We start from the raw sequence: 11,939 nt of genomic DNA, 5'->3' as shown, positions 1-11,939 counted from the left end.
TTTCATTGAATTATTAATTTCAACAAGTTTTATTTATTGTTGCGAAATTGCGCTACCAAAACAATCGAGTTTTGCTATGTGGATGCTGTTGAGAATTTCTGCATTTTCGTACCGCTATATTTTTGACTATATCTGTCGATGGTGTTGTTGTTGTCTTCAGTCCTGAGACTGGTGTGATGCAGCTCTCCATGCTACTCTATCCTGTGAAAGCTGCTTCATCTCCCAGTACCTACTGCAACCTACATCCTTCTGAATCTGCTTAGTGTATTCATCTCTTGGTCTCCCTCTACGATTTTTACCCTGCACGCTGCCCTCCAATGCTAAATTTGTGATCCCTTGATGCCTCAAAACATGTCCTACCAACCGATCCCTTCTTCTAGTCAAGTTGTGCCACAAACTTCTCTTCTCTCCAATCCTATTCAATACCTCCTCATTAGTTACGTGATCTACCCATCTAATCTTCAGCATTCTTCTGTAGCATCACATTTCGAAAGCTTCTATTCTCTTCTTGTCCAAACTAGTTATTGTCCACGTTTCACTTTCATACATGGTTACACTCCAAACAAATACTCGGAGAAACGACTTCCTGATACATAAATCTATATTCGATATTAACAAATTTCTCTTCTTCAGAAACGCTTTCCTTGCCATTGCCAGTCTACATTTTATATCCTCTCTACTTCGACCATCATCAGTTATTTTACTTCCTAAATAGCAAAACTCCTTTACTACTTTAAGTGTCTCATTTGCTAATCTAATCCCCTCAGCATCACCCGATTTAATTTGACTACATTCCATTATCCTCGTTTTGCTTTTGTTGATGTTCATCTTATATCCTCTTTTCAAGACACTGTCCATTCCGTTCAACTGCTCTTCCAAGTCCTTTGCCGTCTCTGACAGAATTACTATTTCATCGGCGAACCTCAAAGTTTTTACTTCTTCTCCATGAATTTTAATACCTACTCCAAATTTTTCTTTTGTTTCCTTCACTGCTTGCACAATATACAGATTGAATAACATCGGGAGAGGCTACAACCCTGTCTCACTCCTTTTCCAACCACTGCTTCCCTTTCATGCCCCTCGACTCTAATAATTGCCATCTGGTTTCTGTACAAATTGTAAATATCCTTTCGCTCCCTGTATTTTACCCCTCTGTCGATGGTATCCTTAATATTTTTCGATACGATCGCATTTCAAATGCCTAATAGAGTCCATGACTCAGCTCCATAGAGTAGGACACGGAACGTGTAACATCGAAGTAGTCGACTGCTCTGAAGGTTCTCAGCAGTCGCCGCGGACTAAATGACTGCAGGGGACTCGATGCATTGGCCATAAGTTTTCTAGTAATTCTGGAGATTTTCCTTTGGACTAAGTATGAAGTCGTTCCTTGTTGCTTAGATCGTGCAGGTTTCAGACCGATTGTGTTAGTATTGCTACACTACTAAATGTGTATCCACCACCATATCAGGGTATATAATGAAACGGCGGCCCTCTTTCGTCATGCCTTACAAGGAGATATCTCCAGCGGTAGGATCTACTTTCTGGAACCATCTATACGGTTATGTAGGTTAAGCACCCAAGTATCGCACACTGCAGCCATTCATCCTGGTGAGTCGACGTTAGCGAGGAAGTGAAGAGAAAAGAAATTCGGAATTTTGTGTGAGACTCGATAGTATGAAGAAAGCCGAATGACGTAAGTTGGTTATGAGGATAATTGAAAGGATACTAGCTTCACATGCATGAGGTTGTGGGTTCGAATCTCACCAGAGAAATAAATCTATTTTAGGTCTTTATCGAAGTGACATTGATAATCATATTCCTTCAACTGATGTAAATATATATATTTATTTTTTTAGTTCCACTCCTGGGTCACGTGATTCAATAGTGATATGAATTTCTTCATTTGGTCTAGTTTTTCTTCTTATCATCCCTTCTCCACTGGAAATATTTGTTTGTGAACTTTTAATTATCTTCATGTATCAATTCCGATTTAATGTCTCCTGTTTTTATTACCCTGTATTTTCGTCTACGTTATTGTGTACATTATATCGATTTCTCACTTTGCTTGAATTTTATTTTACTTAGAAAACATTCTCTCATTTATGTCCTCATCTACACTATAATTTCCATAGTGCACAAAGATTTTATGTTATGTTTTAAATATTTGTATATCGATTACCATGCAAAAAATGCACGTCTCCCAAAGAAAAACGTTTTTCACATTAATGCACAGTCAATATAAATAGATTATTTCGTCTTTTGTTTTTTAATTCATTTATCGGAGTTTTGAAGTAATTCAATAGTCAAACAGATTGGTATATTAAATTACACATTCACAAAAATTCCGATTGGAAGAAAAATTAAACAAACGGAAAAGTTCATACGGTGACTAAAACGATGTGACAAAAGAATAGAACGAAATAAATTACATTTAAACCAATAAATAGAGTACAAATAAACATCAAAGTCATTTCTATAAAGATTTAAAAAAAAAATTACTGCACCTGACGAGGCATGGTTAAGCTTCTATCGTAACCATTATGACACGTAACCAGACTGTGGAATACGACTTCCTTCACGCTATGTAGCATCACGCAAAATTTTGAAATCTTTTCCGTCAGTTACTTTCAAACCGAGGGCCACCTGGATGCAGGGATCTTAAGTTGCACTACGGCTTATTTGGATTCAAAAAGTCGATCCCACCGCTGGGGGCTCTCCTTGTTAGTTTTAAGAGTAACAAACGGCTCATTTTGAAATAACAGTAATATCGCAGTCCAGTAGCGCCGGACCATGCAAACTTGAAAGACAACTCCAGTAAAGGCAAAGAAAATGTTACTGTAGCAAGTAAATTACTGTAGGCAACTGAACAACAACGAAATAATAACAATAATAGGTTCGCAGGAGAGCTTCTGTAAAGTTTGCAAGGTAGGAGACGAGGCACTGGCAAAGCTGTGAGGCGTGAGTCGTGCTAGGGTGGCTCAGTTGGTAGAGCACTTGCCAGCGAAAGGCAAGGGTCCCGAGTTCGAGTCTCGGTGCGGCACCCATTTTCAATGTGCCAGGAAGTTTCAATAATAATAATAATAGATCCAGTCATATTAATATGACCAACTCCTATTTTCGAGGTCAACGTGTAATAACCCATAGACTCCAGGAGATAGCATTAGTAGGTGATGAATGGGCGTGGGGGGAGGAGGCTGGAAACAGTGAAGTCGTTGTCATAATGCGTAAAAGGGGCGATTTATGTGACGTCCAACAGGGCATAATCGTTGGCTTTCTTCCCAAAGGTGGAAGCATTTCCGAAACGGCAAAATCTGTAATCTTTTTCACATGCCACTGTATGTAAAGTAAACCGTGAGTGGCAAAATCTCGGTATTCTAATCCGGCTCCAAGGCAAGTGTGTTGGACTACGGGCAGTAGGCGACACAGGTGAACGATAGCTGCAGATGTGTGTGCTGGCGAGAAGACGTGCAACTTTTGTGCAGCTGACAGCCCAGGCGAACCGAGGGCTGCCACCAATGTTTCCTCAACAACTTATGGGCTTCGGCAGTGGGCACCTGGTCCCTGCACCCACGCTGACTGCTCTTCATTGGCGTTGAAAGCTTGCATTTGCACGCCGGTACCACAACTGAAAGTCCACTGAGTGCTACAGGTGGCCTCTCCATATTCGTCACATTTTGTGCTCCATCGGACAGATTGAAAGCAAACGCCCTGCAACCCTGAGGGAGTGTTATGGTGTGGGCAATGTTTTCGTGGCACTCCCTGGGTGATCTCGTTGTTCTGAAAGGCACAATGGATCAACCCTAGTACGCACCTATCCTTGGGAACCAAATACACCCCTAGATGCACGTGTAACATAGCTCGCAGTGTATGTGCGTGGTTCTGAAAGCTCTAGGATGAATTTACCGTACTGCCCTCACCACCAAATTTTCCGCCTTCAAACCCAATCGAGAATCTGAAAGGTCACCTCGATCGAGTAGTTTGTGCCACGGATCCTCAATCGATAGAATTCTATCGCAGCATGACAAGTACTGGGGTAGGAATGGCTTCTTATGACTGTCGTTACATCATTGACTCTATTCCTGTGCGTCTCGTGCTGCAGAAGGTGTTTATTGCGTATTTTAACACGTGGTCAGATTACTGCGACTGGACAGTGTAATAATAATAATAAATTTCGCGTATTTCAGTGCCCTCGTTTAAGTCTTTCAATTGGACGGCACTTTGAAGACATGCTTATCATTAACGTACTCCAGTTGTCCAACCGGGGAAAGGGAATCGGCAGTTTAACGTGGAATCCGCACCACATGTTGTTTCTACCGACTCCTCATATCATTGAGAGGTGAAGGCTGTATTAAAAGCAGACAGAAAAATTTATTTGTTCATCTTGGATTCGATCCCGAGATTCTCGATTTGCAGGCACGCGCTGTGCCGGTAGACCACCAGGTCCAACAGTTACGAGACGGTAATCGAACTGTATTGGCAGAGTATTTCGTCGTATTTTGCGTCAAGTAAATGTGCTGTGGTGCAAGCCAAAGTACATTCACGCTAAGGGCATCAGTTCCGATCCCAGAAAAATGTGCAGCCAGAGCAGTATTGTAAGTAAAAATCAAACTCTTCCATTTTTCTTACCGAATTGCTATACATCTAGAAAACAAACAAAAATTGTGAAAACATTTCATACAAGATTACTGACAAATTTTTATGAGTAAAAATAAACGGGTATGGTAATATACATGGAGGTGAATGAAAAGTAGTGGCAGTTTGGCTATAATTCATGTCAGTCTTCATTCACTAAAATTCACTTTATCACATTTCCGTCTCGCGTCTCGATCACTTTCCACACCCACATGAAAGATTTCATACACTGTCTGTGCATCCATCTGTGATGATGTCTCGCTAGGACCGCCATATGGTGTCTTATCATTTGCTGTAAGACGTGCCACGAAATACTTCGTTCATTTGGGTGATCAGGCCATAATTGGGGGGACTCTACCGGATGAATACGGTGGATGTCCCAGTATGTCCCGCTGCCACGTATGCGGTGCTCCTGCACAGGGCTCGTCGTTTGGCGTCGTGTAAGTTGGTAGAATGCAGCACTGGAAGGAAAGATTGTTGCGCGCTCCGACCACGTGCCCTTCCAGTCTGCACCCAAGCACGTTTTTCGTGTTTCCCAAACATACTATTAAGGCACTCGAGCTAGCCTCTCCATCTCTGAGAGAGTACACACTGCAACTGACTCAAACACGACTTGTGCTGCTGACTTTACTACTTCAGCCCACCATCTGTCAGCAACAGAAAGTGTGCGTACCGAATGACTCACATCCGTCATATTATGGCATTTTGCTACCACTTTTTATCCAACACATGCAAAGACGCATGTGTGACTACTTGTTGTCTCCCATCTTGGTAGTGGCCTAATTATTGGGAGGTTTTGAAGTGCATTATCTATACGTGGTGTATCAAAAACAATCATCCGACCTGGGCCGTCTATATTTCTGGAACTAAGAAACATATACAATGAATACAATGAATTTTGTCCTTTGATGTACGAAAACTAAAAAAGTTATTTTCATCCTTTTCATTGGTGTTCAATATGCATCGTTGAGATGCACGGAACATGTCAATGCGGTGTTCAAATTGTACCAACACTGCAGCAAGCATGTCTGGAGTTACAGTTTCCACAGGTGCTGTTATGCGATGTCTCAGTTCATTTATTGCTGTTGGTAATGTAGGTACATAAAGAGTCTCTTACAAAACCATACATATATAATCACATATAGTCGGGTGCGGTGACCTTGGAGTCTAGTAGTCTAAGGGTGAGTGATTTAGTCCAGTGTGAACGATCCATCGTTCAGCAATCGTTTGATTTAGAAATTCCCACACATCCAGATGCCACTGTCGCGGTGCCCCATCGCATTGGAAAATGAAGTCGTTCGAATCAAACTGTGGGAAGAGAAAGTTTTCAGGCATATCGAGATATTTGCTTACTGTAACAGTGTTTCCGGCAAAGAAATATGAATCATACACATTTTCCCTCTAAACTGTACAAAATACATTAAATTTAGGAGAGTCTATTTTATGTTGTACACCTTCATGTGGTTGTCCCGTACCTCATATTGTCACATTATGACAGTTCACCTCTCTGTGTAAATGGAGTGCTGCCTCGTCACTAAACACTAACTGTGGGAGAAAACGGCCATCCTCCACCTTGACAAGAGTGAAATTATGGAACTTCACACGATGTATCGCCCTCACGAACAGCTCGCATTAGCTGAATTTAATATTGTTTGATGCATAAACGTCGACGCAGAGACGCCAGACGGACATCGGGGACGTGCTGAGCTCTCGAGCTGCACGGCGAACGGATTTCTGCGGACCCCTCGTGAAACTGTGGCGGATGCGTTTGACGTCTGTGTCAGGCATTCGGGGACGGCCCGGCGATTCGCCTTTCCGCAAACCTTCTCTTTCTCTTAATCGTTGATGCCATCATCTAATGCTCTGTGCTGTAGGAGGATCATCATCGTACCTCGTACGAAAGTCACGTCGAACACTTATTACTGCCCACACTGCGCAAAATGCAGAACACAAAACGCTTCCTGTCGCCGCGACACCATTTTTACTAGGACTGAAATGGTCGGACAGTGCTGCTGCCAAGCGGTAACCATGTAAAGCCGTAGGGTTTGCTCTTTCCAGCAGTACGCTATTCACGCACATATGTCGAATAACATAATAGTTACTTTTTAAAAAAAAATCGGTTGATCCTTTTTGATACACCCTGCATATTTACACCCTAAGCAGTACCACCAATAAATTATCCCAGTGTGAAGGAAATCGTTAGATGTGATGTACGTGTAAAGGCAAACAAATGATAACAATTGCTGTTAAATTGGGTGACTCATTCAGGAGAAAGTCATAACGCGTTGGGCCACCTCTGGCCCTTAAGGAAGCAGCTATTCGACTTGATCTTTATTGATAAAGTTGGTGGATGTCCTCCTGACGGATGTCGTACCATATTCAGTTCAATTGATTTGTTACATCGTCAAAATCTCGACCTGGTTGCAAGGATAATCCCATATAGCTCCAAAATTGGGGAGAGAGGTGGAGATCTTGTTGGCCAGTGTATTGTCACGTACGTACACACAGATGAAACTCTCAACATGTGTGATGCATAAAATATCGTCTACACTGAAAGCGTTCCCAGCAGAGGTTAACCCCTCGTAATGGCAAAAGGTGGTCATACCGCATATTGAAGTCCACTACCAGGTGTCTGGATACTTTTGATCCGATAGTGTATTTCAGAATGTTAGCAGTGGCCAGAATTTGGGACATTCGGCTTTGAGCTTAAAGCTGGTGCGAGGCGGTTCAAGATACCTCTAAAAATAGACACATCTGGCAGCATTAGAGTGAAATGTCCATCAAAGAAGCTGTGTTGCGCTCTCTACCTACAGTTGTTCTCGTGGGCGTCAGAGCCCCTGTAGGCAAGACGCCCCCTGGGTTTTATACTGCGGACACGGTAGTCGCGCCTGATGAGCTCTCAGAAATTATGAAATGTATTCGAAATTTCTATTATGGTGGAACAACAACTGTACAATATACCGGAAACATGCACGATGTTCCGAAATTTCCGTTACAAACTCCTAGTGTAGATGGGGAATGAGTACACAATACTCGTATTCTGAATTGGAACCCATCTCCTGTAACGCACCGTTTCCTCGCTACAGCCGTCGGAAAACATGTTAGTAACGCGACCACTTGTACAAGTAAGTCATTAGCTGTGACCCAGTACATCGATAGTTCCACAATTCCACTCATTGAAAGGAAACTTGATAAGTTTTTAGAAACACTCTTCTTTACAATACGGCCTTTTGAAACTTAGGTGCGCTGCGTCTCTTTGTAGCACTGCAGTCACCCGTGCTGACGGTGAACGCACCATTATCTCAAAGTCGTTGCGCAGTTGTGGCGAAAAGCGTATGCCGTGAAGTTGGACGCTGCTGAGAACGAGCTTGATAAAGGCGACGAACTTCGCCATACAGTAGGATCATATCGGTGTATTCGGCAAAAGTGCACTCCGCAATATTTCTCTAATACTGAGAGACACTTGAGTGACGCACGAACCTTGTCAGAGTGGCAGGGCTGACGGTGAATGACATCCGACGTAAGCATCTTCCCCCACCCCTTCCGCCATCCCACGATGGCTACCCTGTTGCATACCCACCTAGCAAACATGTATTCAAACGGCTGTAGCACGGAAAGTATACGTTTCCGTACGGGGTTCAAATTAAAAATATTGTCGCTTAGTTCCCTCTAAAAGTGCTAGAATTTCGGAAAACTCTGTATCTGTCCAGTAAACTGTACAGCTGGTGTAGTACCACATTCGAAATATCCGATTATGTTTCAGGATTTGGGTGTTATGGCATTTTGCAGAAACATTACTGAATTTTGCTGTATATTGTTATCATTAAAGTGAACTACCGTTTCTGTCTCCATACCATAAATCATAAGTACCATTTATATCGTTTCAAGCACTATTCAGCTGCTACGTTTTAGGAAAAAATAATTGTATCATTCTCAAAATATCGGACAGAAGCGATATAGTTCCTACAAAGAACGCTAGCGAAGATGAACAAGTGCTCATGGTTCCTGATGTATGCATGTAACAGCCTATGTGTACTGCACATTGTTTTCTTCTCTCGTTCCGTACCACCACACCTGAAAGTTTCCTGTCCTACATCTTAGCAACAACGATAACGGTACATACTGAGGTAACAGAAAGGTTCTCTGTTATAATTTTCCGGTACAAGGACATAATCTCAAATTTATGCATTTTTCCATCTGCATCATCTTAGAAAGGTTGTAACATCTTCGTGGGATCCCTCTATTTTTGTAGGCACCGGTATCTGTAACTTTGACGCTCTGTAGCGTCGCTGGCTGACGTTTTCAGAAGTAGATTCCTATGTAAAACTTCATCAGTTACGTCCCCTGAACAGCCCTGAGTAGTGTGAAGCATGATTTGTGAAACACCCTGTATAAAGAATGAATAACATCAGGGAATGGACTAGAATCCTGTCTCACTCACTTGTCACGTATTTCCTTTCTTTCATGTCCTTCAACTCTTACAGCTGCTGTCTCGTTTCTGGTGGAGTTCTAAGTAATGCTTCGCTCGCTATATTTTGTTCCTGATTGCATCTTAAATTCTAACTGTATATTCTGGTCAACATCGGCAAAAGTTTTTTCTGTATCGAAAGATGTTATAAATATGGGTGCTGTACCCTCCAAATTGATTTTCCTCTAAATCAGCTTCTGTAAGGTGCTCCATTCCTCTGCAAATAGTTTGTATCAGTATTTTCAGCTAGGAGTTATCATAGTGGTGGTTTGAAAATATTCGCACTGACCACGAGTTGCCTTATTTGGTATTGGTGCTATTACGCTTCTCGTTTAGTGTGAGGATTTAGCGGGTATTTCAGCCGGCGTACTCGTTCAGGAATGAAGCAGCAAATCCCGGCAGAGTGAGTCGTCGCCAGCTCCGCTAGAGTCCACTGGTAGCGAAGCCCTGCGCTACAGACAACTGACTGTGTGAGGGACCAGTAGCGACACCTAGCAGCGATGTGGTGAAAAGGAAATAGTATTGCTAAAAGTTTATCCACGATTTTTAGCATTTAGAATGGAGTTATGGCACGGAATTTCATAGAAAAAGAAAACAGCTATAGTAGCAGTCTCTCTCTCGCAATGCAACAATAGTACAACAACAATAGACCAACTGAATCTGTAGAGGTAGTAATAAAATTTATTTTCAGACCTGCAAGATACTTTCATATAAAGCTGAGCCTGAGAGGATGTCAGCTAACTACCGTCAGAAATATAATATGAAACATGTAGACCTGTCAGTAAAATCGTCAAGAAATTCGTTTTTTAAATGTTAAATGTTATCTGTTTAATTTAACATTCAGCTCACATAAAACCAGGATAATTATCCTCTTTCATACAAAGAAAGAGAGTACCTCATTAGTGACCTGTGTCATATCATAATCTCATTTTGACTCTTGAATAATTAAAAACAATTTGATATAATATTTTGCATTTCTTTTGACATTGAAACAATTTATCCTGTTCCTGCACTGAGAATGCACTAAGTAAATATGTAATATATGTATCAGTATTATAGCCAAATTTATTTTTCTAATTACTGATTATTAAATACCAAAACAGCTTCCAATTTCTTGTAGTTATCTTAGCAGCATTTAGAACAAAAACGAAAATAAAACGTATTAGTTTTTTTAGTAAGGATATTATTTCATTGTTGTAATCCTACAAATGTTCATGATACTATGCTGTTTCTTTTGACAGTGAGATATAATATGTAGAAAGTACCTGGAAAATATATGCAGATGTGGTCTGGTGAAGAAAGTGTGCGTATTAAAATTTAAAATAAGTGATTGCAGCAGCATAATGAGATATATTTTGTAGTGTGGGAGTGAGCTCCACGTGGGATCCGAAGCACGGACCCCACGGGGGTGCCCGGCATGCGCCACATGCCAGGGCAGAGGTGGAGGCTAGTGTTCGGAAATCTGAAAATTCCAGCGCCGGCCAGGGATTGAACCCCGGCCCAGCTGGGGCGAATAGCCCCAGCCGAGGCGCTGGAACGTTCCAGACCCCCTTACCACTAGACCACCGGGGACCCCGGCCGTTTCCTGCTCTGAACTCGGTCTGGTAGTCCTGTCACACTTCCTGTTGTCGGCTGTGTTTACATCGGACGCTGAGTGGCATAGTGTAGCCGGCAACATTAGAACGCTGTGAGGGGGAAGTGTTTACCTCCGACTGGTAGCTGTCCCCCCTACCCAGGTGAAGTAGCTTTACAGTTACCAAAGACATTTGAAATCAGCCTTTGCGACTGTATGCAGTCGACGGTTGTTAATCGTTTGTTTCAACCTGTTCCCAAATGCCTCGAGAAAACCGAAGCAACTTCTTCACTAATCGAGTCGACTGTCATAACAGAGCGACCCGCAGACATTCTGTAATTACAAGTCAACGCCTAGCTTACACCAGATAATTCTGTCTGTTTCATCAGTTGTTTCAACAGTGCACGAAATACCACAGCATATTATTAATCCGTTGCAAATAAATTTCTGTGTGTGCAGTTCAGGTCTGCGCCGTAGATTTTTCGTGAAAACGTCGGGATAAAATCGTAACATGTGTTTCATATTAATATGAAATTTAGTTATCAATATCTTTATCACAGTGGTCACACTCAAAATTTTGGACTTTTCAGTGGCTAGGGTACGATATAGCCTTTGAGTACGTTATCGCGTTGCGCAATTTCTTCCTTTTTTTCCGACTCCGAGGGAGCTGTCGCCTTCTCTCAGCGCTGCCCTTTTTAGGCTTTTCTCGCGTTTTCTGTAATTTAGAGCATATTTACAAGTCCTGAGACGAACTCTTCCTGTGTGTCGTAGGTTTAAACTCAATATAGATTTTCGTTTATATTCCGGCAAATACTTTTATTTTCTATTACTCCTAGCGGCGCTCCCTAAGCTGTTCATCGCAATGACACACGAATGAGAATCCTAGCTTACAACTTTACACAAAGATGATTCCTAACAATGACCCGCATATGCCAACACAGGCAATAAGCGACAACCACGTGACTTAACCTTTGTTTGCGCACTGTCGGTCTCGTAATTAATAGTGATTCAAATCTGACGCCATTTTGTCATATAAGAAACTCCGACCAAGGAGAAACTAGACGTTTTCACGTCAGAATACCTTCCAGGAAGTTTTCGACTTTCGTAAAACAGAAACGAGTTTCGACGCTGTGGAATGCTTCGAGAAGTAGTAGGTGACGAATTGTTTCGGGATTTTACTATCCATGCTGCAAACGATCATCGAGCAGAAAGATAATGTTGCTGATAATTGTTAAAAGGCGGGAGCAAGCAGACCGGCGAGGCGAG

The sequence above is a fragment of the Schistocerca gregaria genome, unplaced genomic scaffold (assembly GCF_023897955.1).
Source record: "Schistocerca gregaria isolate iqSchGreg1 unplaced genomic scaffold, iqSchGreg1.2 ptg000198l, whole genome shotgun sequence".
Taxonomy (NCBI): domain Eukaryota; kingdom Metazoa; phylum Arthropoda; class Insecta; order Orthoptera; family Acrididae; genus Schistocerca; species Schistocerca gregaria.
This window is presented reverse-complemented; position numbering follows the sequence as displayed.